The following is a 25,561-nucleotide window of genomic DNA, read 5'->3' as shown; positions in this document are numbered from 1 at the left end:
TATAAAAATTGAAAACTTTTCTGTTTTGAAGGACATCATCAAGAAAGTGAAAAGGGGGGGCACCTGGTTGGCTCAGTTGGTTAAGCGTCCAACTTCGGCTCAGGTCATGATCTCACAGTTCTTGAGTTTAAACCCCATATCGGGCTCTGTGCTGACAGCTCAGAGCCTGGAGCCCAGAGCCTGCTTCAGATTCTGTGTCTCCTTCCCTCTCTGCCTTTTCCCTGCTCACACTCTATCTCTGTCTGTTTCTCTCTCTCTCTCTCAAAAATAAAGAAAAAGCATTAAAAATTTTTTAAAGAAAGTGAAAAGGCAATATATGGGAAATATTTGCAAATCACATGTCTCGTATTTAGAATACATGAAAAACTCTTGTAACTCAATAATAAAGTGAAAAGTAACCCCATTAATGAGACAATGTCCAAGCTTTACCGGAAAGAGTGTCAGGTCCACTCCTAGTGCCTCCTAAGGACAGGGATGCCAGTGCCTGAGCCACACATTTACCAGCTATGATCCAGTCACCCCCTCCTGGAAGAAGCAGGAGAAATCAAGCCACTGGTTAAAAGGGAAGGGGCCAGGGCCTAGAGCCCAAGGTGGATCAAGTCTTGGCCTCTGAAGCCCTCAGCCATCTGGCGGCCTCACATCTCCTCACTCCCCTACTCTTGGTGATGTCCTAGCCATGTGCATTACCACCAGTGCCTGAGCCAAAATCCGAAGCCAGGTATCTGGCTCTAGAGTATATTCTCTTAGCCACCATGTCCATCTCAGACAATGATGTGGCCTTCATCCGATGAGCATCAGACCCTTCCTCAAACCTTTACTCATCAGAGCCTACAACGGCCTTGGGAGTCAAGTATTGTTTCCCCATGTTACAGATAACAACACTGAAGCTCCGAGAGGTTGAGTACTTGCCGCTGTCACTCCATGGCAGAGCCACAATGCCCCACCAGATATGTCTGATTCTGGGGCTGGCCCCAGGGTTCTGAGCCATCTCCAATAGAGAACAACTCTTCTTTCCCTCAGACTGTCTGAACCAACACAAGTCATGTCTGAAGGGACGAAAAGCTGGAATGAAAACCCTGATGTTCCTAAGTTCCCCATTAGGCTCCTAACACCTTCACCCTCCAGTGGGTTCTCTGAATCCTACACCCACCTGCACCTCCAGCTATGGCCATATTCCTTTCCTTTCCTTCATAGCCAATGATCTAAGAGGGACAACCTTTACACTGTTATCTCTGCTTCTTGACTGTCCCCATTGTTAACTCCCAGACAACCTGGCTCTGTCCCCACCTCTCCAGTCTGGACCTCACCAGTTGGTCCTAATGTGTATCCAATGCACACTTTTTGCACTTTTTCATCCAGGAGCCCTCAGTAGCCACTGACCCTGCTAACCAGCACCTCCTTCTTTTTTTTTACAAATAGTTTATTGTCAAGTTGGTTTCCATACAACACCCAGTGCTCATCCCCACTAGTGCCCTCCTCCATGTCCATCTCCCCCCTCCTCCCCACATCCATCAGTCCTCAGTTTGTTCTCAGCATTCAGGAGTCTCTCATGGTTTGCCTTTCTCCCTCTCCCCCACTATTTCCCCCCTTCTTCTTCCCCACGGTTCTCCGTTAAGTTCCTCCTAATCCTCCTATATGTGCAAACATACGATATTTGTCCTTCTCTGCCTGACTTATTTCGCTCAGCATAACACCCTCAAGGTCCATCCATGTTGCTACACATGGCCGGATTTCATTGTTTCTCATTGCCATGTAGTATTCCATGGTATAGATAAACCACATCTTCTTGATCCATTCGTCCGTTGATGGACACTTAGCTTAGGCTCTTTCCATGTTTTGGCTATTGTTGAGAGTGCCGCTATGAACATTGGGGTCCATGTGCCCCTATGCATCAGCACTCCTGTATCCCTTGGGTAAATTCCTAGCAGTGCTATTGCTGGATCATAAGGGAGTTCTGTTGTTAATTTCTTGAGGAACCTCCACACTGTTTTCCAGAGGGGCTGCACCAGTTTACATTCCCACCAACAGTGTAGGAGGGTGCCCGTTTCTCCACATCCTCGCCAGCATCTAGAGTTCTCTGATTTGCTCATTTTAGCCACTCTGACTGGCGTGAGAACCAGCACCTTCTTCTTGAAGCTGCTCTTCCCCTGACTCCTCTATTAAACATCCCCCTGGGCCTCCTGATTTCCATGCAGTGAAGAAGGACAGTTTTGTGCTTGGCTGCCAGCATTTCACCTCCTGTGCTGAGGTGACCCTCTACCTCTCTGCCTCAAAGTGTCCTCTGACGCCAGAGCCCTCAGCTCAAATGCAGACATGGGTAAAACATGGAGGTGATGCCCCCAGGGGCAACCATCAACCAGCAGATGAACAGCCCAGCCTTGGGGGGAAGAATCCCAAGGTATGTTTTCCATGGTTTCCAAAGGGGTCCCGATGGCCTTGAGCCCAGTTGCCCACAGCGATCACCAGCTTCTTTATTAATCTGCTTCCTCTCTCTCTCTCTCTCTCTCTCTCTCTCTCTCTCTCCCTCTCAATCTGCTCCCTCACTCTAGCTTTTAGGGTCATCTTAAAAATAAACCACCTGCACCCAAGCCCTCGTCTCGGTTCTGCTCTGGAGAAGGCACCATTATCTCATTGTCTTCCTTTACTTTCTGACCCATTCATTTTCCATCTCTTTGTGAACCTTTAAGGGCACACCTTTTGCTGTTTGCTGCCCAGCCCATCCACAAGGCCCTGCCCTGTGCCCTTCCACTCCGCACAGCAGCCTCTAGAGCCTCCACCTGCACCTCATGCCTGCAGCACATTTCCTCCTTTCCGTAGCCCCCTGAGGAGCACCTGCTCACCTTGCAACCCACAAACCAAGGATTGCACCTCCAGGGAGCCCTTCACAACACCCCAACTTGTGCAGGTGGGACTGAGTGAGGGGCGTTCCATATAATGGCCCAGTGAGGGCCTTCCAGTATGGTCTTTGTTCCCTTTTACTACAGCATAAACTCCCTGAGAGTGAAGTCTGTGCACTTCTGTCTACATATCCCCAGAAGCTAACACAGTCCCAGCCGTGCTTCATGCTCAATAGATGTGGATGAAAGAAGGGGCATTCATCCAGATTCTCTGCCCCTCCCTCCTCACCTGCCCCTCCCTAGGCAGGATGTGGGCAGCACTTAGATCGCATGGTATGTGGCTCTCCCTGCATAGAGCTGGCACATCCTGGGGCCTCAGCAGAGGGAGAATCTGAGCCATCCTTTCCGTGGCTACCCCGATGGCAACACTGGGGGGCTTCACCTAATCTTGCAAACATCCAGGTCTCTTTAAGGGGCAGCGAGCAGGCAGGGAGCCCAAAGAGAACATCTGCCTTCTATCTCAGGTCAGTACATAAGACAGGGGCTCCCCACCTGCACACCTTCTTGGGATTTTCCAGACAAGCTTTGCAGAAGGCCAATGGCCTTTCCTGACAGCGTCTGCAGCTTGTGATGCCTGGGCAGATCCAGGGCTGGCCACAGGTCAGCCAAGGTAAAGCGATCACTCCTTCCAGCTCACAGAGGAAAAAAACAACCTCCGTGAGCCTTTGCCTAGCATCTTCTCCACTGCAACCTCTGTCCGAGATGTGGAGGGGAATAAAAAATTGAACAAAAGCAGGGGCGCCTGGGTGGCTCAGTTGGTTAGCATCTGGTTTCAGTTCAAATCATCATCTCGTGGTTCGTGGGTTCAGGCCCAACATCAGGCTCTGTGCTGACAGCTCAGAGCCTGGAGCCTGCTTCCAATTCTGTCTCCCTTTCTTTGTCCCTCCCCCGCTCACGCTCTGTCTCTCTCAAAAATAAATAAAAACATTTTTTACAATTTTTTTCAAAAGAACAAAAGCAGGTCCCTGTCCCAGGGTGGAAAATCCACCAAACCCCAGCTCCACAATTCTAGCACCAAAGTTCCAATTGAGAATAATCATAATAAAAAAAGAGATGAACTAGCATTTATTGAGTGCTGACTGCATATCAGGTTCTTCTGAGTATTTTGAAAACATTACTTATTACCCACAATAACCCTGGGGTGGCACACTGGCACTGGCTCCTATCAGCTCACAAGAGCCCATTACGTTTTCAGGAATTTTGTAGTATGGGTGTTAAATATAGCTACTATTAAAAAATTAAACTACATAAGTTCACTATTCAATTCTATTAAAAACAAAAGCAGTAAACACTCAGAAGTTGCTGCTTCCCAATTATCTTGCTGCATTCTATTTTTCTCTATGCTTTTGAGGCTACCCACGCCTATTATATCGCCGTGTGGTGGAAAAGCCAGGTGACAGTGGCCACCAAGCACCTCTTTGCAGCCCTACTTTCAGTGACGTCACACAGAAATAGTCAAGGGCTGCACATCAGGGCACAAACAAGTTTTTGTTGTTGTTGTTGATTTCCTAGACTTAAGAAAGTGATGGAGGAGATATTAATCATGCAAACTAATCTCAAAGGTGCGCCCGAGTCTGCAGCTGGTACTTTGTGAATAAGCACCCCAAAAGAGAGAAAATATTTTTCTGTGTTCAGAAACGATCCTCTGATTCAGCAAAGAGCTCGTGCAGGCCTTCGAAGAATGAGTGAGGTATATACACGCCTTTCGGTATCTCACTTCCACCTCGCTCATCAATGGGAACAAAGCGCCAACCGGGGTTGGAGCTACACCTGCAAGCATTTACCAGCAGGTTCCTGCCTCTGAGATGGATGCTCCCTGCAAGCCTGGCTTCCAGAAGAGAATTGGTTGGGAGGGGACAGGGCAGGACTCCTGCCTGGCAGCCTAGCCCCAGACTCCTCGTTCTTAAACACACCAAGAGAAAGGGGCTTCCCGGTCCCCCCAGTTTCCCCAGACCATCACGGGCAAGCCCGCAGGGAGAGGCTGCTTCTGGTACACGCTGTCTGATCCCCCCAGCACAGACAAGATGGAGCTGCCCCAAGGTGGGAGCACAGGACAGACACAGGGATGCACAGGACATGCCGAGGGCAGTGAGGATGTTTTCAGAGGCCAAAGAAAGCCAAGCTGGGCAGCACCAGGCCCCGGGCTGAGACGACACTTGCTGCAGCAAAGCCGCGGCTCGGGGTTCAGGAAAGCAGAGGGAGAGGCAGGGCTGCCTGAGCCCTCCCAGATCAGAGTCCCAGGGCCTTGGGGGCTCTCGCAGGGCCTGTGGGCATGAGCACGCGGTCACTGCCATGATGCCCAGTAGACTCAGAAATCTTCCCACCTCCCGCAAGATGGGCTGTTTCCAGCCCCTGTGATGTGCCCTCCCCAAGGAGCACCCTCCCCGCGGGCTCATGAGCAGGCAGAGTTAAAGAGCACAGACTGAGGACCACTTCATGGGTATGCAGAGCTGGCCCTGGTGCCTCGTACTCATGGCAACAGGGGAGCCAAACTCCCTGCAGCCTCTGAGCCCCATCCCTTGTCACTCGGGTCCCTTTCCAGCTTCTCCCACAAGTGCATCTGCCACTCCCGCCTCACCGTCTCCAGATGAGCAGGGTCCTTTCCTGCCTCTGGGTCCTTACATAGGTTGCTTCCTCTGCCGAGGAAGTCAAGGAAGACTTCATGGAGGTGGGGGTGTCTGTGCTGGATACTGAAGCATAAGCTAAGGTATATAAAAGAGCCCAGGGCTCCCATCTTCCACGTGCACCCAGCATCTGTAACCTATACAGCCCTGCTGTGCCGTACGTGCTGTAATAGGATGCACGTTCTCTCTGGCACACAGTAGGCACTCAGCAAGTACGCGGGCTGCACAGCTTAGGCAGGTTGCCCAGCTCTCTACTAGCTGTGGGCCACATGCAGCCACCAATGCAGAGCTACGTTTGACCTACAAAGCTAGCAGTTTCATACATTTCAACCTAATAGCCTGCCTGTGCCTCTGTAAATGGGGTTAACTGCACACTCTCCTAGGATCAGCGGGGGGATGCGACGGGTCACCACCTGTGCAGACACCTGGCCAGTGCCTGGAACGAGGCGAGCAGGTGTTCACAACAACCACTCACGCTTCACGGCTCCTACTGTGTGCTAGGCGGGGTCCCTGTGGTTGTGCACAGGGCCGGATGGGCAGCAGTGTAGAGAGGGCCAGAGGAGGGGCCCAACAGCCCAAAGCACCAGCATAGGTGGGCAGGCGGATGCCGACAGGAAACCCCGGTGCATCTGGCCACCGACTGGGGAGAGCATTCTATGAGAGGCTGCCACCTCTGGGGGAGCTCCTGCCCCGGAGAGGGGAGCCTTGGGGCCGACCCTGGTCTTGTTGGCAAGACTGAGGCCAGCATGGGACAAATGAACTGGAATCTGGAACCTGCTGGGCACCCCTGGGTCTGTCTGTCATCATGTCTGGTCACCGCAACCTTCTGAAAACGGTGAATTCTTTGCCTCCACCTTCCAAATCTCACACAGTCCTACATTGGGCTAACCCTAAATCAGAACCCCACGGAGAAGGGGATTCTGGGACAGGCAGGCAGGTCCCCCTCCTTGGCCAGGCCAACAGAGCCCAGTCCAGTGCAGATGGTGACTCCAGGAATAGCAGCATGGAGTGAGTGACGGGGGTGGGGAGAGGGGTAATTGCAGGCCTGCTCAGTGCACTTCCCGTTACTTTCTCCTGTTAACAGAAACCCACTCACCTGGGGAGAGCCCATTCCTCAGCATGGCATTCAAGGCTCCACCACCAGGCAGCTGCCTCTCAGCCCCTTCTCCTGCTGCCCCCCAGCCACCTGGCTCCTGTAGGGCCCCAAATACATGACACCCCTTCCCAACATTGCAACTCGACAGAGACAGTTGCTCAGCCAGAAATGCCCAGCAGCCATCTTCCCCACGTGCTGCCACACCCCCACCACAGAGCCCTCTACACTGCCTACCCATCCCCGACCCGTCCTAGCCTCACTTTGGTGCTGGTCTCCTGTCCCTATCACAAAGCCTAGGGAGCTTGATCAAGGGCTCAAGGAAGGTTGATTCCATCCTCCCCAGGGTGGGTCCTGCTAATCTAAGCCACCAACACAGGGGACAGCCGTGCTGACTTGTCCTTCTCTAAAGTTGCCCCAATCCAATTTCAATCCATGCCTGGAAGATAATCTCTCCCTCTCCCATGAAACAAGAACAAAGACACGCGTGGCCCGAGTGCTGCAGACAGCCATCTTTTGACTATAGAATAAAACCAATGCAGTGGATGGAGGAGAGAGAAACAACCAGAGTCTCATGTGACACCACAGAGTAGCTGAGTCGACCAGCCCTGAGGTCTGAACTGCCTCCGTTTGAGATAACAAACTTTTTATGTCGTGTGTAATTCTGAAAGCACCCTGACAGACACACCTGCTTCTTGACCAGGTACGCCCGTATTCACGCCCCTCCCGGCTCAGTACAGATATCACTGCCTCCCCCAGCCATGGGATGTCTCGGTGAGGCTCTGAGTGGAGTCCCTCCCGTGTGTGTCCGCAGTGGCCTGGACCTCCATCAATCCCAGCTCTTTGGTACATCCTTTATTTGAGTCCCTGAAGTGTCGTCTCCCCTAAGAGTTGCTGAGATCTTTAAAAGCGAATCATCTCCCTGAGACTAGAGCGTGATAAGTGTATCCGTTTAATCTCATCCACTCCACATTCGTTCAGCAAACATTTGCAGAGTGCCTCTAAGACAGGGAGTGCCAAGGCAGCATGGGTTTTGCATATACATGTGTGGAGGTGGGGTGGGGGGTACAGAGAGGATTCCTGGCTGCACAGACAGGGGATGGAGGGGAGAGGCTGACGGGGGGGGGTGGGGGCAGGGGGAGCTGCTGGAAGGCAGGACCAAGATACCAGCAGAGAGGCTAGACTTGAAGGCTGGGCAGGGGAGGGAGCCGAGAAAGATTTGGCAGCTGAGCAGAGTGCTGAAGCCAGAACTTCCAGAATGCCTCTGAGAGGTGGCACTCCCCCACTGCTTCGAGCAAAGAGTGAGCTCAGAGAGGCTGCTCATTCATGCATGCATTCAACGGGCTCACAGGATGAAGGGCCTCCTGCGTAGCAGTCACTGTTTTCTTCGGCACTTGGGAATCATCTGTGATCACAGAGTCCACTGACTGACCTTGCTCTGGCTCAAGGGGTGGAGGAGTTCTCTCCCTGACACTTGGAGATAGTCATGTTCACCAGCCAAGGTGAAGACAAAGCTGTTAGAATCGTAGTGGACTTTCAGGGTCACTAGTTCAACCCCAGCCACGGAGCTAGGCAATATCTGGGCGTCCCTTCATATCTCCGAGAGTCTTCAATAAGCTCATACCAACCATTCTCTCTACTGGGTCTTGTCTGCACCCCCAGATCTCTGAAAAAGCCTCCTGGACACCCTACTCACGCCGTTGAAACTGTGAGGAATGCATGCACATGGGGTGAGGCCCGTAAATGTTTCGTGCCTGTATGAATGGCAAATGCTCCCTCGTGAGCTGTGTGTCAGTCAGGATTCATGTTTCCAGTGACAGAAACCCAACTCGAATTAGCTGAGGCCAAAGGGGGAATTAACCCACTCACAGAATCCAAAAGTTTAGATGACCAAACTGAGGGAAGGCAGGAACAGCTGGGCCTCAGAACAATGGGAACCAAACTTGGACGAGGACCTCGTCTCTCCTCTCTCATCTCTGCTTCTCTCTGCACAGGGCTTCATTCTCTCTCCCTGCAGGCCAACGCCCCCTCTTGGCACAAGGCCTAGAGGCCAAGTGCCCCTCGCCTTGACCTCTTTAGAGCCTGTATTGTGGAGGGAGCCTGGAGACTCCTTTTTTTTAGCTCCGTCTTGAAAAATCCCAAGCAGGGATTCTGATAGGCATGGCAGACATGCAATGTCCAGAGAATTGAGGCCTCTAAAAACATGGCAGCATCTACAGGAGTCTAGTGGTGGGAGCAAGGAGAATAGAAACTTCTGGAAGATGGAGAATGTTTATGAAAAAGGGGATGCCCCAAAGATGGGGAACACATGCGGATAGATAACAGCCTCCATAGTCCAAAAATTGAATCAGAGGAAAGATGTCTAAGGAGTCACTTATAAAGCCATCCACCTTCTTTCCAGTCTCCCTATCTATTCAGCATCTGATAACAGAATTAGCTGGTTATATTAAAAAGTACCCCAAACTATAGTCAAAGAAATGGCACTTAAAGTGAAACTCTGCCACTTACTAGCTAGAGCAAGTCACTTGACTTCTCTCCACTTTGGTGTCCTCATCCGTTAAATGGATACAGGTTTACATGGGTCGTGTGCATGAATGTCAACAGCATAGTGTTGGCAGGTGCCTCGTCCATGGTGGTCAAAGAGCTCAGTCAGAACATGGGTTCTGAGTCACCCATGTGGCTTCCAAAGTTCCCCACGCACAGTTTGGTTCCATGTGGTCACGTGCGTCAGTCCCAAGAGAGGATCTGAAAAACCTCTGCTCACTGCATCTGTGACACTCCCTTCTTCTAATTATCCCCCACGCTCTAGAAGTTTCTATTCTCCTTGTTCCCACCACTAGCCTCCTGCAGACACTGCCATGTTTTTAAAGGCCTCCATTTCTCTGGTGTTGGTTGACTGACTGGTCGGTGGGAACGGGGAGGTGACGGGGCCAGGGTGTGTGCACAGAGAGGAGCTGCTTCTTCTGCAGTGACCAGGCTGCGGCAGGCAGAACACCACCTCTTCTGTCCTGCTCAGCGTAGCCCCCTAAATACAGATCTTCCCATGCCACTCTCCTGTTCAGGGACCACAATGGCTTCCGCTGCTCTACAGGGTTCCCCTCGAGAGTCAGGTACCAGACTCAGCCCTCACCCCCCCTCCCCACGCTCCTTAATCACCCTAATTCCTGATACATCCCCTGGCCTGCCCTCCACCTGCCCCATCCTGCCTGTCCCTTGGGCACCCGATCTCTCTATGCCCCTGCTGACTTCTGATGCCCCCACTTTAGCCACCTGGACGCCCCACATAATTAAAGGCTTGGCTGGGCAACACTCCCCTACACATGGTGACCCAGATACCGGCTCTCCTGAAACCTAACTTGGAGTCAGGGAAATAAGTTTCCTTTTACGGGATCCTGTTCTCCCACCTTCTCCTCCAGCAATTAATATGGGCGGACTCGGCACAGACTTTTGGAGAAGTCACATAGCTCGATCACCGGTCCGAGGAGAAGAGAGAAGATATTAATTTTCTCTTCATGCAGCAGCAAGTCTGGCATCCACTCTAGACTTCCTGGATAGGGTCTGAGGCTTCTCAGATTCTGCTAGTCTTGATCCCCAAGGTGTGGGCTCCAGGCAAGGCTTCTGTTGAATTCCTTGCATCCTTGGGATGTTATCACTCACTTGTTCTCAATAAAAACCCCTTGCAAACCACGTTCTGTGGGAGTTAGGCTTGCCACAAACTTCAAAGGACTATTGAGATGGGAGGTGGGGTCCAAGTGAGTAGGGTCCCATGTCCACCCCAACCTTCCCTGTGCTATTCTCTATCACTTTCTAGTTTGAGAAAAGGAATCTATGATAAATTCAGGTTTGAAAGTCACGGATCTCAGTGGCTCACTCAAATTCAAACACTTGTGGGGACAGACAGGTGATACAAAAGAGCAAAGCAGGCAAGGCCATGGGACAGCAGGGAGCAGTGCGGCCTGTGGAAAGCCTCCTAAAAAGAGCGGGTGCCCCTGAGATCCAGCCACGTGAAACAACAAACTTCGCGTGTTCAACTCTTCCAATTTCTCAGTACATCTGGAACTTGATGTGGCTGTTTTCCAATTACTAGGACACGTGCAAGTCAGACTCCTTTTCCTGAACCAGATACAGCCAGTGGACAGTCTGTCTGCAAGTCCCAGCTTGGGCACTGCCTTTGAGACAGCCAGGCAGCAAGGACCACTATTTCCTTGAATCCATTCACTAGACAGTACAGGGAGGCAGGAAGACCCATCAAAAAGGCAGGTCTGGCCCTGACTAGCTGTGTGAGCTCAGGTAAGATCCTGAGCCAGCCTCACAGGCCTCTCCATGAATGTGATGGGAACAACAGAGGCTGCAGCTCATGTAAGAACCTCCTGGCACACATGGCACAAGGTAGGCACACAGCGAAGGGGGTGTTTACTGGTCACACACCCAAGGTGTGTTTACTGTCGCCCTCTGCTAGACGGAGACTCTGTGCAAATGAAACAGGGATCTGGGTGGGGGCCCCCCCAGATCAGCCCCAGGGGTGCTGACCGCTCAGAAAGCCCCTGCCCCATCACTAAGAGGGCCGAAATGACCACCGTCCATCTCTCCTCTTCAGAGTACAGATGAGATGTGAGAGCCCCATCAGAGAGGAGCCGGGCGCCTGGGCCCACGGCTGTCTGCCGGGATCATTAATAAGATAGATGTTCCTAATGGCTCCAAGAAGGATCATGGAGCTACTCATTATCAGAGGTTGAAATCGCTAATTATTCGTTTCTCTGCAGCTGTCACTCGCCGCACCCACCAAACCGCGGGGCCCCAGCAGCGGTCCCTTTTCTCCCTTGGCCAACAGGGGGCCGTGAGCACGCTTGGCTGGCCTCGGGGCTGGGGGCAAAGTCTTCTTCCTGCATTCAATACTTATTAAAGTTGATTAGAACTCAATGCACCATAAAATCTCTTTCAAGTCAGTGAAATGCCTTTGGCTACAGATTCCCTACACCCCCTCCCCCCCCCCAGATCTATCCAAAAGGAACTCCCAAGCACTGAGAGAGTATTGGAAAAATTAGATGCGGATGGAGAAGTGGGAGTGTGGCATTCCAGATTGGAAGGAGGGGAGGTAGTTTAGAACAGTTAGGGTAGAAGATACCAATGCCTGGAATGAGAGGCATCCTGGACAAAAAAGGGAGTGTGGACTCAGGCGGGGTGGGAAGGCTGCCGGATGCACATATTTTTAGGAATGTGATTACCCTGGACCTAAAAATATGAGCCATGGCGTTCTTTAAAAGCCATCTAGGCCCTATTTACATTTCAGAGCAAACAGCATATTGTTTTCATCAGGGGGAAATAAGCACTCATGTTTACCTTATGTTTCCTTCAAAATATTTGCATTTCAAAGCCTTCTGAGCTTTAAGTTTCAGAGCTGTTCAAAATGTGGCACCTGGGCTTCTCCCAGATGGGCCTCGTTTACAGCAGAAATCCATACCACCCAGCCAGGATGGCACCCCAAAAAATGGCAGCACCCCCTTTAAGGCCCATGACGCACCCCCAGGAGTGCGGCAGCTGGGAGCAGAGCTGGTGGCCAGATGAGGGTTGGGAGGGTCAGGCCGTCTGGTCACGAGGCTTCTGTGTAGGTTCCGCGAGTCTTCCCCTGGTGGGGGATGGGGTTCGTCCTCTCTATGCACTTGGATGAGGAAGAAGACCAGGCCGTCTGCATGGATCCTTGGGGGCCAGTCCTGGGAGGAGGAAATGGGCGGTCCTGGAGCCCTCAGCATGGGGAGATGCTACATATGAGGCCAGGACTAAACAGGCACAGAGCCAGAGGGCGGGACCGAATGACTTCAACCACCTCTTCTTGCCCCTGAACTTTCATTCATTCATTCAACACCCACTGAGGGCCTGCTGTGCGCTGGGCCTCAAGCTAAAAACTGGGGCCACAGTGATGAACAAATTAATCAGAGCCAACATCTGATAGAAGATTCTTCTGTGCCGGGCACTATTCTTAGTTGCACATTATTATCGACTAAGGAGCTTTCGAAATCCCAGTGCCCAAGCTATACCCCAGACCAGTGAGATCTGAGTCTCTGCCAGTGACTATTAATTTTTTAGCCCCACATGATTCCAGTGCACAGCCCAGTCTGAGAATCAGCGTTCTAAGCGCTCCATGACGTGAACTCATTCAATCCCCAAACAGCCTTCTGAGTCAGGTAGGGATTATGATCCCCTTTGCAGTAATGAAGCACAGAGATGTTAATTCCGCCATAGCAGGGAGCAGAGTCAGGATTTGAACCCAGGATTTGCCCTCCGGATAGCCCTGCTGTTGTATCTCCTGCTACCAATTGCTGCCTTCATGGAGCTCCTTCTGCGGAGAGAAGCCAGTAGGCAGGTGAACGCAGTGTCGGAAGCAGCAGTGCCCCGAAGGGCAAAGTGGAAGGTTCTATAGCTTGTCCAGCCACCATTGTTCCCAACTCCTCTTCACCTGCCTCCCACTACAGCGGCTGAGAAGTCAGAGACTCCCTGACCCAGCCTCCCTCAAAGCTAGGGTTCTGGGCAGTGAGATGGTGTGGGATGCTGGGAAGGGTTTGCCTCCAGCCTAACAGAGCAGGGGTGAAGGAGCACCTCTCTCACCATTTTGACCCATTCTCATCCTTCTGCCTGGGGGTTGCCATGTGAGGATGTGATGTTTGGAGCTGCAGGCGCTGTCTTGTGCCCATGAGGAGAAGCCAGAGAGAATCAACCCTGTGAAAGCAATCCAGGAACAGCTCTTTCTCCAGATCTCTTGCCACAGGAGGTGACTAAAAAACCTTCCCTGCGATGCCTGGGTGGCTCAGTCAGTTAAGCATCCGACTTGGGCTCAGGTCTCGTGGTTGGTAAGTTCAAGTCCTGCATTCGGTTCTCTGCTGTCACCGCAGAGCCTGCTTTGGATCCTCTATCCCCCTCTCTCTCTCTGCTTCTTCCCCGCTCACGTGCCTTCTCTCTCTCTCAAAAATAATAAATAAAAAAATTAAAAAGTCTTCCCTGCTTTCAGGTATTCAGCTACTTACACCTGCGTCAGTTAGAAGGAGGTTTGACTGGGATTCATTGGAAGCCCCAAAATAATGGTGGCTTATGCAAGGTAGAAGTTTATTTCTCTTTCATATAAAAGAAAGCTGAATGAAGATAAGCAGTACACAGCGATGGGGAAGCTTTAAAGTCATAGACAGCCAAGCATCTTTTCTCTTGCTGCCCTGCCATTCTTAGCACTCGCTTCTTCCACTCACATGGATCAAAAATGGCTGCCTAAGCCCATCTGTAGTCCAGGTAACAGGGAGAAAGCGGAGAGGTGGAAAAACTGTGTGCCCATCCTTCAAAGAACACTTCCTAGAAGCTCCCCTGTTTCTATCCCATTGACTAGAATTTAGTGACCTGGCTACATCTGGCTGCAAGGGCGGTGGGGAACCATGTTTATTCTGGGTAGCCATGAGTTTAACCAAAACGAAGGATTCCATAGATAAGGAAGAAAGAAAGGACATTTGAGAGCAATAAGCAGTTGCTGCCATACAGCTGAAGCCACCTAATTAATCCAGGTGGCTGGCCGACACCTGGGTGAAAAGGGGCTCCACGATGACTCCTCTGACTGAGAAGGAAGACGATTCAGGAGTTAGCCAGGCCAGAGGAAAGAGAACAAGCTTCCAGACAGGAGCAACATCTGCGACAAAGTCCTGGCAGGGGAGAGGTGAGGTGGGAGGGGCAGCAGGGGACCCAGCTGTGCCCAACCCCCCTGGCCATGTGGAGAAATCTGGGCTTTCCTCTAAGAGCCTCAGACCTCCCAGAAAGTGTTTGGCAGGGAAGTGACACGACCAGGGTCGTGCTTTGGAACACTCATGCTGGCAGCATGGAGGGTGCATTGGGGTGGAGGAGGGCACACCCGGAAGCAGAGAGACCCAGTGAGAGGCTCCCCGAGGCCAATAAGGGATGCTAGTGGTTTGAAGCACACAGCGGCACTTCCTGTCGCACTCTAGGAGGCAGATGAGGGATGGCTTCTCGAAGTGCTATTCAGAGGGCTTGTCTGCAGTGAGCATCCGCGCTTGCATCAGAATCGAAGTCAATGCACTTCCTTCGCTGAGGCTCTTACTACACAGTGCCATGTACACACACACACACACACACACACACACACACTCACATGCATGCTCAGCTGAACTAACATGTGCTTAGTGTTGTATTTGCTTTACACTCTGATGCAAGCTCCCTCCTTCTTCATGGCCCATTTACACTTTGCAGACCCGCACCCATCTGTAGGCCACACTTCAAACATCATTGGTTTAAAGGCGGGAGGACCCTGAACACCTCACATAAGGCTGCTCTCGTGGATGAGGGAAGAGTCTGGTTTCTCTGTGTCTGATGCAAGCCTTACTCTTTCTTTTTTTTTTTCATGTTGCAAGTTTTTATTTAAATTCTAGCTCATTAACATATAGTGTAATATCGGTTTCAGGAGTAGAAGGTAGTGATTCATCACCTACATATAAAGCGCAGCACTCGGAAGCCTTTCTATTTCTTATGAGTGACAGTGTCCGATGCTGACCTCACCCTTCCAGAGGTTTCCTATGGCCCCTGGCTGTGGTCCAGGAGCACCAAACTCCCAGGTGACCGGCCTGTGAGAGGAGGCTGGCCTGGGACCCCTCAGCACCTGCCTGGAGTCCCTGGGACATATAAAGCCTCCCCAGCCAAGATCTTTCCAGGAACAATGTGATTGCCTTGAGGAAGGCAGAGAGAGAATACCTCCTCAAGCTCACTCAGGCTGTGGGATTTGCCCCTGGGGAGGGTCTCAGTTCCCAGGCCTTTTAACAGGAAAGGATGGGGGCGCCTGGCTGGCTCAGTTGGTGGAGCACACAACTTCGGATCTTGGGATCATGAATTTAAGCCCTACATTGGGCATAGAGAGTCCACTTCAAAACAAAACAACCAAGGAGGAACAAAGGGCCCTGTGAGGTCAATCTGTGAGGTCAACCAGCAAGAGCTCCTCAGCACAAGAGGACGCCCCCCCACCAGCCTAGGGCCTGGCCCCTCTGAACACCATACTTCCCACCTGGGCCAAGACCATCCATCGCCAGGCTGCCTCCTCCCTACTGACAGCTGTTTGAGGGGCGCATGTGTGCTTCCTCAATGCCCCCCCATCTCATCTGGCCCTCAGCGCGGCCAGAAGCCTTGTTCCCATGTGCCAAACACTGGCGGTGCATTAACTCCTTTAATACTGAGCCCCAAGGGCCGCTTGTTGAATCTATTCATGGATTTACCTCAGGGCATCAGTGCTCGGAGGTTTCACCCTGGCTCAGCCACTCGAACCACACGCCCTTCCGGTGAGGGCCAACGTACAAGAGCGGGGTTCAAGAGAGGAGGCCCCTCATTTGAGCACCAGTTCCTCAAGTAGAAGTCTCTCCCTTGCATCAGCATAGGCTTACCTGGAATATTCCGGTGGCCCATCGGTCAATCAAATGCCTGAAAGAGGAGCTCCAGATCCTCTGAGCAGACTCTGAAGAGAGGTGAGGTGTGGGGCCCTCACTGGAAGGCAGGGGACAGACTCTTGCAGGCTCTTGCAAGGACTTCCCAGCCTTACTGCTTGTTGGCCAGATGGCAGATCTGGGGCAGGGGAAGTAGACTGAGGTGACAAGTAGGACCCGACGTGACACCAAGGCTGGCAGGGCTGAGGCCGGGCATTGTCCCCGGCGCCCTGCCCATCTTCATGCATTTGCTCCCCTACAGTACCTAGAATAGGGCAACCCAGGCAACAAGCTGGTATCGTTCTGAACACACGGGGTGCGTGTCAGACCCAAAGGGGACACCGGTCCCTGACGGAGGCCCTTTGGTAGCACTGACCAAGGAGCAGGGCCACAGCGCCCATGATCCTTCTTCTAAATGTCACCCTGAGAAATCAGGTCAGTGACTGGGAAGCAAGCCAAAGGACATCGGGGACCAGGCCAGCCACCCTCCCAGCTGCCTGTCCCCTCAGTCAGAGGTCAAAGCCCCCACGCCTCTACCCCGCTTCTCAGGTCCCCTGCCGCAGGGGAAAGCCAGCTCCGGGCACTTCCCCCTGGCTGGTTGGGCCCTGCCCTCCACCTGGCCCCGCATCTCAGCTTCGGGTTTCAACTAGAGGAGACTGGGACTCGGGAGGGGTGGGTCGTCAGTGGCAGCCCAGAGAGGGAGGAGAGCGGCAGTGAATGAAATTCTTTGTTTAAAAAAGGCCTGAGCCTCGCGTCTGCAAGCCCGGGAGAAGCATGTCATTTTGCTGGAAATGCGATTTTCCCTAACAAGTACAGAATTCTACATGACATGTTGAAAAGTGTATCTCTTTCAGAAGCTGCTCTGTATCTCAGAGGCATCGCCAGTACAGAACCGTGTAATGTGGCAGTTGCCATGGCAACACCTCGTTTTCCACAGACAGGAAAATCAGAGTGGCTGAGTCGATTGAGAGGCCTCAAATAATGTCTCGAGAGCAGGCTGAGATGCGGTGCGGGCTTTCACCGCGCCCCGGGTGCTATTTGGGGGTCTCGGGGCTACCTCATATAGGCGTCATGGCAAACCCCAAGGGTAATGTTGAGTGCTTCCTCCGCTTTTGTCTGAGGCTTGGAGATTACCGAGCAGAATTTGTCCAAAGCCGCCTGGCAAGGCAGTGACAAGGCCAGTGTAGCCAGGCTCCTGCTGCCCTGCGCGGGCAATGGGCACAGCTGAGGTGACATTGGCCTCCATCCTCCCCCCCACCGGTGTCCCCTTCTATCCCTGGTTCAGCTTCCCTCCCCAGTTGTCCTGAAGGCAGACATTGCCCCTTGAGATGAGCAAGTTAGAGGAAAACGTGTTCCCAGCATACATCCTTAATGTATAGCCCACTTATATGTGCCCATAGACACAGGTGCTCCCAGTGCAAGCTCTCTGAGCACAGGGACAGGGCCACAGAGTAGGTGCCCCATCCGTGGGCAGAGCACTAAATGGTCATACACGCCCAAACACAGCCCAGGGAACCTATATGCATAGGGGCCACAGCTCCATCTCCCGAGGTCCAGGCACAGTGTCTTGCAAGGGGTAGATGGGCACGGATGCAATATCTTGAACTTGAAACACGCCCATGCACATACCACGCTGCAGCCAAGGCTGCGCCCGCCCCACCAGCCTTGTGTCCGTACTTTGCCTGGCATCAGCATAAAGCAGGGTAGCCCTTCTCCCTGCCCTAGTGTGGTGCTTTGAGGAGGTTGGAGAGGCGCAAAGACAGGATGCTCAGAGGGGAGCAGCCCAATCTAGAGCCCAGAGAGGAAGCACCCTTACCCCCAAGGGATTCCTGAGTCAACATAGCTTGGCCCTGGGGTNAGCATCCACCCGGCTCTTTCATCCACCAACACAAGTGAGCGTGGGGGACCGGGGAGTGACGTGGGGGGAGAGGCACAGGCCCCCCTCAACTTCCCAGAGGAAAAATTTTATGAAACTGTCAGAGATGTAATAGAGCTGTCAGAAGTACAGGAAATCAGCTACACAGATTACAAAAACATATGTCAGGGACCTATTGGTTTCATGACAGTGTGAAAATCACAATTTTTCTGTCAAGATAGAAAATAGAAACAGAGAAAAACCAGGAGCACTTTAGCATACACCCACTGACGGCGCTAAGTCCAACCCGCCACGGTGGGGAGAGACGCCCAGGAGCAGGCAAGAGTGACCTGGGCCCCCGGGTCCCAACCCCGGGAAAGAGCACGCACAGTGCCTCCGTTCCCTCTGCTGGAGCAAGTAGAGCTTCATGATCCCTCCACTCCCCCCTCAACCTTGCTGTGCGTCAGCTCCTCCCGCCGCCCCCACCTCCAGCTAGGGGCTGTCCTCCAAATGGCAGGCCTTTCAGATGCGAGAGAAGCATAGAAGTGACCAGTTCAGTCTGGCTGCTCAGCAGTGGAAGACCAGTCATGAGCCAGGCCTCCCTAGGTGGGCCTCTGGGAGGGCACGAGGAAGGTGGGGCCGGGCAAGGCCCAAGAGTCTTGGAAGAGTCACCTGCATGTCCCCTGACCTCCTAGCTGCTGTGCATGGGGCTCTAGAGCCCTCTTGTCTGCAAGGAGCCCTGCAGCCCCGGGTGGCCAGCCTGGCAGTCTTTCCTGTGGTTGTAACCAGAATCTGGGTGGAAGCATCCTGCTGTCGATTAGAGCCAGGCGGAGATGACAGATTTTGATTGCCATCAGATGTCTATTGACATCTCTGAGCCCCGATCTCCTGAAATGTTCAGGGACATGAGAGCACTTACCTTTCAGATGCGCCAGGGTTTCATGGGCTAACGAATATGCACACGGGTCCCCAGGAAGTGTCGGCTCCGTGCTCAACCCCTTCAACTGCAATCAACATGGCCCCCATCTCTGCGCGTCACATTGCTCTTGAAAAAGCATTTTACATCTAGGGCTTTGTTGAGAGTGTGTCCCCTCTTCTGTAAAATGGAAATGGCACTTCCGCCCTTGCAGTTTGCCCTGAAGCCAGAACAAGTCCCTCCCCCTGCCTCCCCCCTGCTCCCCCAGTTCCTGAAGCACTTTCTGCTTGGGCTAGACCCAGCCTTCCAGAAAGCAGATGGAAGATGGGATTCAACAGGCAAGGGATCTACTAGGGAAACCCCTGGAGAGGGAGAATGAGAGTAGGAAAGGCCGATGGGTCACAGTGCAGGTCTGACCCTGGGTAAAGGGGAAAAGGGGCACCATACAGGCTAAAGAAGGTTTGGCAGGACCGAAGCTGTGGGGGGAGGGTGGTCAGAACACACCCCTTGACTCCTGGGACATCCCTGCCATGCTCAGTCACACACACAGCCGTGGCAGTCAGAGCACAGAGCCCAGGGTGGGAGGTATGCAAGGTGCCTCCTCATGGCTCACACAGCGCACCCCCCCCACATGCTGTCCCACTCCCCACAATAATCTCCTCCACTGGGACTGGCCTGAGTAACCCCAGCTCTTCTGGTGAGTCTTGCTGCAGCCGATTTCTCTTCCAGGCAGCTTTCTGTGATCTCTTCCCCTTTCTCCTTACTGGCATCACTGCCATGTGCTGCAACTGCATGAAGAATCTTTGCCCACTGCTCCCTCCCCCGGCCAGCTTGGAGTTCTACTCACAGCTGTGCCTCTCCCCCTCCCCCACAACCTGGGCCAGCGATTGTACCAGAGCTCATGTATGTTGCTGAATGGTGAGCACAGATAAATGGCCCAGGGGCTGGCAAGGGCATTGAATCTGGGGGCGCTGATTCCAGGAGGCCTCACGTGTACCACTGTGAAGCCGTCTGCTCAGAGGTATATGCAGATTATTAGCAACAGGAAGGGCACAGGAACCAACTAGTCAGAGTGGCAGTAGACATAGGTAGGCACCAGCCCTCCCTCCACCTCAGCCCAAATCCAGGACGCTGGGTCCATGCACTTGTGTGCGAAGAAGTAGGTAGGTACTCAGCAAGCAGGTGCCTATCAATGAGCCGAGAGGCAGGGAGCAGCATCAAGGACCACCCTGAAAGGGACATCCAGGTCCTCTACTTTACAGTCCCCACTGCTGTGCCGAGGGTGTGAGTTGCCCGCTAGCTGAGACGTTGCCCCCCCGCTTACCCTCTTGATGGCCAGAGAAAGCCCAGGGGCAGCCAGAGCCCCCAAGCTGGTCTCTCCTGACTGGAGGCAGCCTTGCCTGCTGACCCTAGGGTGCTGCGCAAAGTTTACCCTTCTCGGTGCATGCCCTGACATTGCAAAAAAATCAGCAAGCACCGATCCTAGTCTGACCCATTACACTGATGAGGAAACTAAGGCCCCAGAAGAGAGAGGGTGCTTACGCAAAGACACCAGGAATGAGAAGCCCTCGGTTTTCATTCCAGGGTCACTGCTGGGTCTACCGCCCCAGGACACCTCAGCTCTGCTCCTACCAACTTCGACCCCTTGTTCGGCTCCAGATCCACGTGGACCTTTGTCCTCTCCTTCCACCAAGGGCTGGAGGCTCCCAAGTCTCTCCCGACAGCTCCTACGAGGAGTGAGCTCATCTCTCGGGCAGTGTCTCCACCTTCTCCCATTCCCCTCTCGTTGGGGAAGGCCTCGTGCTGGAGTCGGATGCTCAGCTAATAAATATGTATGCAGGATTTTTATTACTTAATAGTTGTAAGGTTAATCGTCGTGGTGAACGCCTATATTTAATGTGTCAATGGAGCTGCAAAATGCCAAACTGAATAGCTTTAACACACATTAGTTCTACTTGTGAATCTACAAATAGGAACCTTGTCAGAAAAGTATTCAAACCAAGATCAGTATTGATTTTGGTCCTCGGGAAAGGCACTGGACTGTGACAGTTTAAAATGATAAATGTCTAGAGAATTATTTGCCTGTATTGATAAAAAGAAGCAGATATAAAGCTGACAGTCTCAGAGGCGTCGCCACTGAGTGAGGGCAGCACATCTAACATTGTTAGGGGGCTCTGAGCTAATCTCCCCTTTGATATGGAGAAGATCCTCATCTGATCTGGTCCTGCCCTGAGACTCAGGCTTGTAATTACAAAGGAGGGGCCTCTCTGAGCACGTTCAGTCTGCTCCCGGGGTTCCTGCCCTGAACACCCCCCTCTGTATTTTTGGAAGGTAGCATTCTGCAGGGACTCCTGAGCCTTTCATTGCACCGCTCCCCTCCCGCTCAGTAACCTGCTGAAGCTCAGCTCAGAAAGCAAGATGGAAGGAAGTCCTCAGGCTGGGCTGAGCGCTCAGTCCCAAAGGGTACCACCTCCCTGTCAACCTCGCCATTCAGAGCTCACCGCACAGGACCTCTGTGCCAGCAAGCCTGGAGGGTTGCAGCTGTTGCGAACTTCTGTCAAAAGCTCCCCCACTTCTCTCACCCAGAACAGGCCCCCCCCATCCGTTCTGACTGTCTGAAGTGGACCCCACGTCCTCTTTATTCTCTAGTCCAATGCCGCCAGGACCGACCAGGATTCCCCCCTCGACCAGACTCTAGTCAGGTTCTCCGGAACCCTCTTCCCAACAGGCCCTGGACTTTGGGGCTGCCCTGTTCATTTCTGCATGAGTGAGACTCACTTGCAGTGACTTAGCAAGAAAACTGCGAAGTCCATTGAACTAGAATCCCCCGCCCTCCACCCCTGATCGCCCTCAACCTCCCGCATCCCCTGGAGGGGTGACCCACCATGCTGGCCTGGCTGCAGCGAGGAGGATGAGCCGGTGGGGCAGGTTCAGCCAGAACAGCCCGACCCCCGGGGCTTCCTCTTAGTCATTTTCTATCCGTGGACCCTCACCCTGCTCCTTGGCTGCAAATCCCCTTTTCTTTGTTGTAGTTAGTGTTGAGCCTGATTTCTCTCCCCAGCAAGACCCATTGTGGTAGCACTGCCTTAAATACAGTGTGCCTCATCCTCTTGAGCGAGCGTCGTGAAGGAATCTGTCTTTTGCACTGGGCCCCATGCCAAAAGAGCGTCCGTCCCCCATTCGCGGCCTCCTCACCCCGCCATATTTGCCCTCTGTGCCCCTTTCAGATACGCTTATATGTTGGTTAATTCTCGTCTGTATCCCCACCCCGACCACAACATAAAGACAGACACTTGGGTTATTTTGTTCATCACTGTGAGACAGTGTCTGGCACAGCGAAAATGCGAGGGGAAGTATTTGGGAGTGAATGAATGAATGAGTCCTTTGAGAAGCCTTCCGGGGGTGCCTGGGCGGCTCAGTGGGGCGCCTGACTTCGGCTCAGGTCATGATCTCCGGGTTCATGAGTTCAAGCCCCGCATCGGGCTCTCTGCTGTCAGCGTGGAGCCTGCCCTGGATCCTCTGCCGCTCCCCACCCCAACCCCCGCCCCTGGTTCTCTCTACCTCTCAAAATAAGCATTTAAAAGAAGAGACTGGGAGCACTAGCACCAGTGGATGTCCAGGAAGGACAGCAGGACGGGGACACGGGGCAGTGTCGCTCACTGTGCCAACGGGGACAGAGGGAAGGCCTGGTGCCGTGCCCCCAGGGCCCTGGCAGCAGGGAGAAAGAGCTGTCGTGGGCCTCCTCCCACAGGGCAACCAGGCCCCAGTCTTGACTCCATGTGCTCACATCTGCTACCTAAAGCTCCTCTCTCCTGCCTCCGGAAAGATCTTGACGTTACCCAGAGCAGGGATCTCTGAAGAGGCCCTGAGAGACCCCCAGAATGGAGCCACTCAGCGTACAGCTATGGTGCCAGGGCCCAGAGAGGGCAAGCTGCTCGTTCAACGTCACACAGTGGCTTGGCAGAGCTAACACAGAAACTAAGCCTCCTGCCCCCGGGAAGTTATGCCCTCTAGCACCTCAGGTACCTCACAGGTGTGTGCCATCCCCGTGACCCGGACAGCCACAGCCGCAACTAGCCCACGCGAGGACAGCCGAAGGGCACGTGGCTTTAGCCCGGCAGTGGGTCCTGCACAGGAGACCTGGGCCCTCGGGCCACCCCGGCCACCTCCCATTTCTGGGCCTCTGCCCAGCTCAGAAGGCTGGTTTTCTCAAGCAGGAAGCGAGGGCAGTGGACTAGGTAAGCAAGCCTGGGGCGAGGTGTAGGGGTGCACTGTAGAAAAGGAGGCCAGGACCCCACCACCCTGCTCTCACCCGAGCAGCTCTGCTTTCAAACACTTTTCATCTGGAGCCTCTGCTTAGACTCCGGAAAAGGGATCCCACTACTAAATAAACATGCGATCCTTCCCCGTCCCACCGGCCACCCGCCCCCGAGGCCCCGTGGAGGTAGGGCCCAAGAGGCTGCCCTGTGCTCAGTGGGAGGAGGCTCACATGGGCAGAGGACCCCCCACAGCACTTCACCAGGGACACCCTCTGCCTCAGAGCCACCCACTGAGTCACAGCGAAGTTTGGGGACGGAACTTGGACAACCAGTGCTCAGCACGGAGGAGGCTGCTGAGCACGTTACAGGAGGTGGTGACGCCGCCTGGGAGGAGAGGGACCACCACTCCCTCCCCGAGTGGCCACATCCAGAGCCTCAGGACAGGGAAAGCCCCCCAGCGGGGTTCAAGTCTTGCAGCAGTAGGGAGCTGTCGTCACTGCCCCGAATGAGAGGCTGATGTGAGGAGGTGGGTCTGCCACCCCTTCCCTTCCCTAACCTTGCTATGGGACCCTGAGGTTCCACGGAACAGAGCTTGGAAACCACTGGCCTGGTTCCATCCATCATCTTATAGATAGAAAAATGGAGTCGCAGAGAAAGGAAGGGGTGTCAAGACCATAGAGCCAGTCTGGAGGATAGTTTAGGACCGAGGACACAATAGGGGAGGAAGAGCCCTGGGCATCCTTTTTCTAGAATCAGAAACCACAGCCCATCAGATGAGTGGACAGAGGACCCAGGAGTCCCCAGAGGGTCGTGGGCAAGGCCCCTTGGGGCTCCTGGGGAAGCTGCGCCCTCCGCCCGGAAAGGAGACCATTCTCCTACCACTGGGCACCGCTCTTCCCCTCGCGGCTCCCTGCCTGCCCTCCCCTCCTCCCAGGTCAGAGCAGACGGAGCCCCTCGGCTCCCGCCGGTGCCAGCCTGCGCTCTGCTCGTAATTACCCTGTGATAGATGTCGGCGTTGCCGCGAAAGGTATCTGCGTGCAGCCTTTATGGTCATTTTCCAACAGCCCAGACCTTTTAAACTCTCTTGTGGGAGCAGGTTAAGATGATTATGCAGATGGATGGACCCTGGTGCAATATTATGTCAGCGATGGAGACATAGGAGCTGCAGACGGGGCGCGATTACCGCCGAGAGGACGCTGCCGCGGCCAGGGCGGGACAGAGGGGACCCACGCAGGAGCCCTCCCGGAGCGCCACGTGCACACACTCCCACGCACTCTCACACACACTCACTCACACACTGGAACACACTCACACACTTGCACACACCATAACACACCCCCCACTCTGATACTTTCGCACATGCTTGCACTCGCACACACCATAACACACTCAAATCCCACTCTAACACACTCTTGCACACGCTCACAGCCACACATGTCATAACATACACATCGTAACATACACATTCGCACACATACTTAGGCACTCACACCCTCACACCATAACACATGCACATACATGCACACACTCTCACTTCTCACACTCCCATTCTAAGACACACTCACACACACCCTTACACACTCACACACCCCATAACACACTCTCACATGCTCATACACACGATTACATGCACATGCTCACACACTTGCACACACTATAACACACATTCACTGGTGCATACCGTAACACTCACACACTCTCACACACCATAACACACTCTCTCACTCAGACACACCATAACACACTCTCACACACACCTTCCACTTCAACATACCCATACACACGCACACACCCATTCCTCCTTGACCTCTCTACTTAGTTGTCCGGCTACCGTGGGACTCTGTTCCCATGGAAACGGGAAAAGTCGGCCACATCTGGTGGGACACCAGGAAGGCCCAGGTCTGCAGGGAGGAGAGGCAGTGGAGGCAGACCCGGTCCCAAGCTTGCCTGCTGGGGATGGGAGAAGGAAGTCAGGTGCAGAGGTGGACCCCAAAGGCCAGCCCAGAGAGTGGCCCGAAGACAGCAGCTTGCTCCCGTCAAGCCCGGGGCAGGGGTGAGAGGGGCACACAGAGGTGTGGATGGGACAGTCGTCCCACCTCCTGGAGAGGCTCCATCAGGCTGTGCTTCCCCACAGACGGAGCCAAGAGGAAGAAACAATGGCGTGCAGATGCATTTCCACGAGATAAAAAGGAACTCCCCACGTCGGGCTCCCCTTGTCCGAGTTCTAAGAACCAGAGAAGAGTCTCCCAACATGTCCCTTGGCAGCGCCCCCTCCCCCCCCCCCCCCCCGCAGGAGGCTCAGTGCCCAGCTCCTCCAGGCTGACTCCGCTAACACCCTCCCGTCAGCACACGCCAAGCCCAGGGGAGCACAGAGAGGCAGCTCTCCCCGGAACCACACAGGCAGTAAACTGGAAAATGAAGGTAAAGCATGGAGGTTCCTGGGATGAGGGCAGAGCACAGCC

This window comes from Crocuta crocuta, unplaced genomic scaffold (assembly GCF_008692635.1).
Source record: "Crocuta crocuta isolate KB4526 unplaced genomic scaffold, BGI_CrCroc_1.0 scaffold28, whole genome shotgun sequence".
NCBI classification, from domain to species: Eukaryota; Metazoa; Chordata; class Mammalia; order Carnivora; family Hyaenidae; genus Crocuta; species Crocuta crocuta.
The sequence above is the reverse complement of the archived record's forward strand: the minus strand, read 5'-3'. Positions refer to the sequence as shown.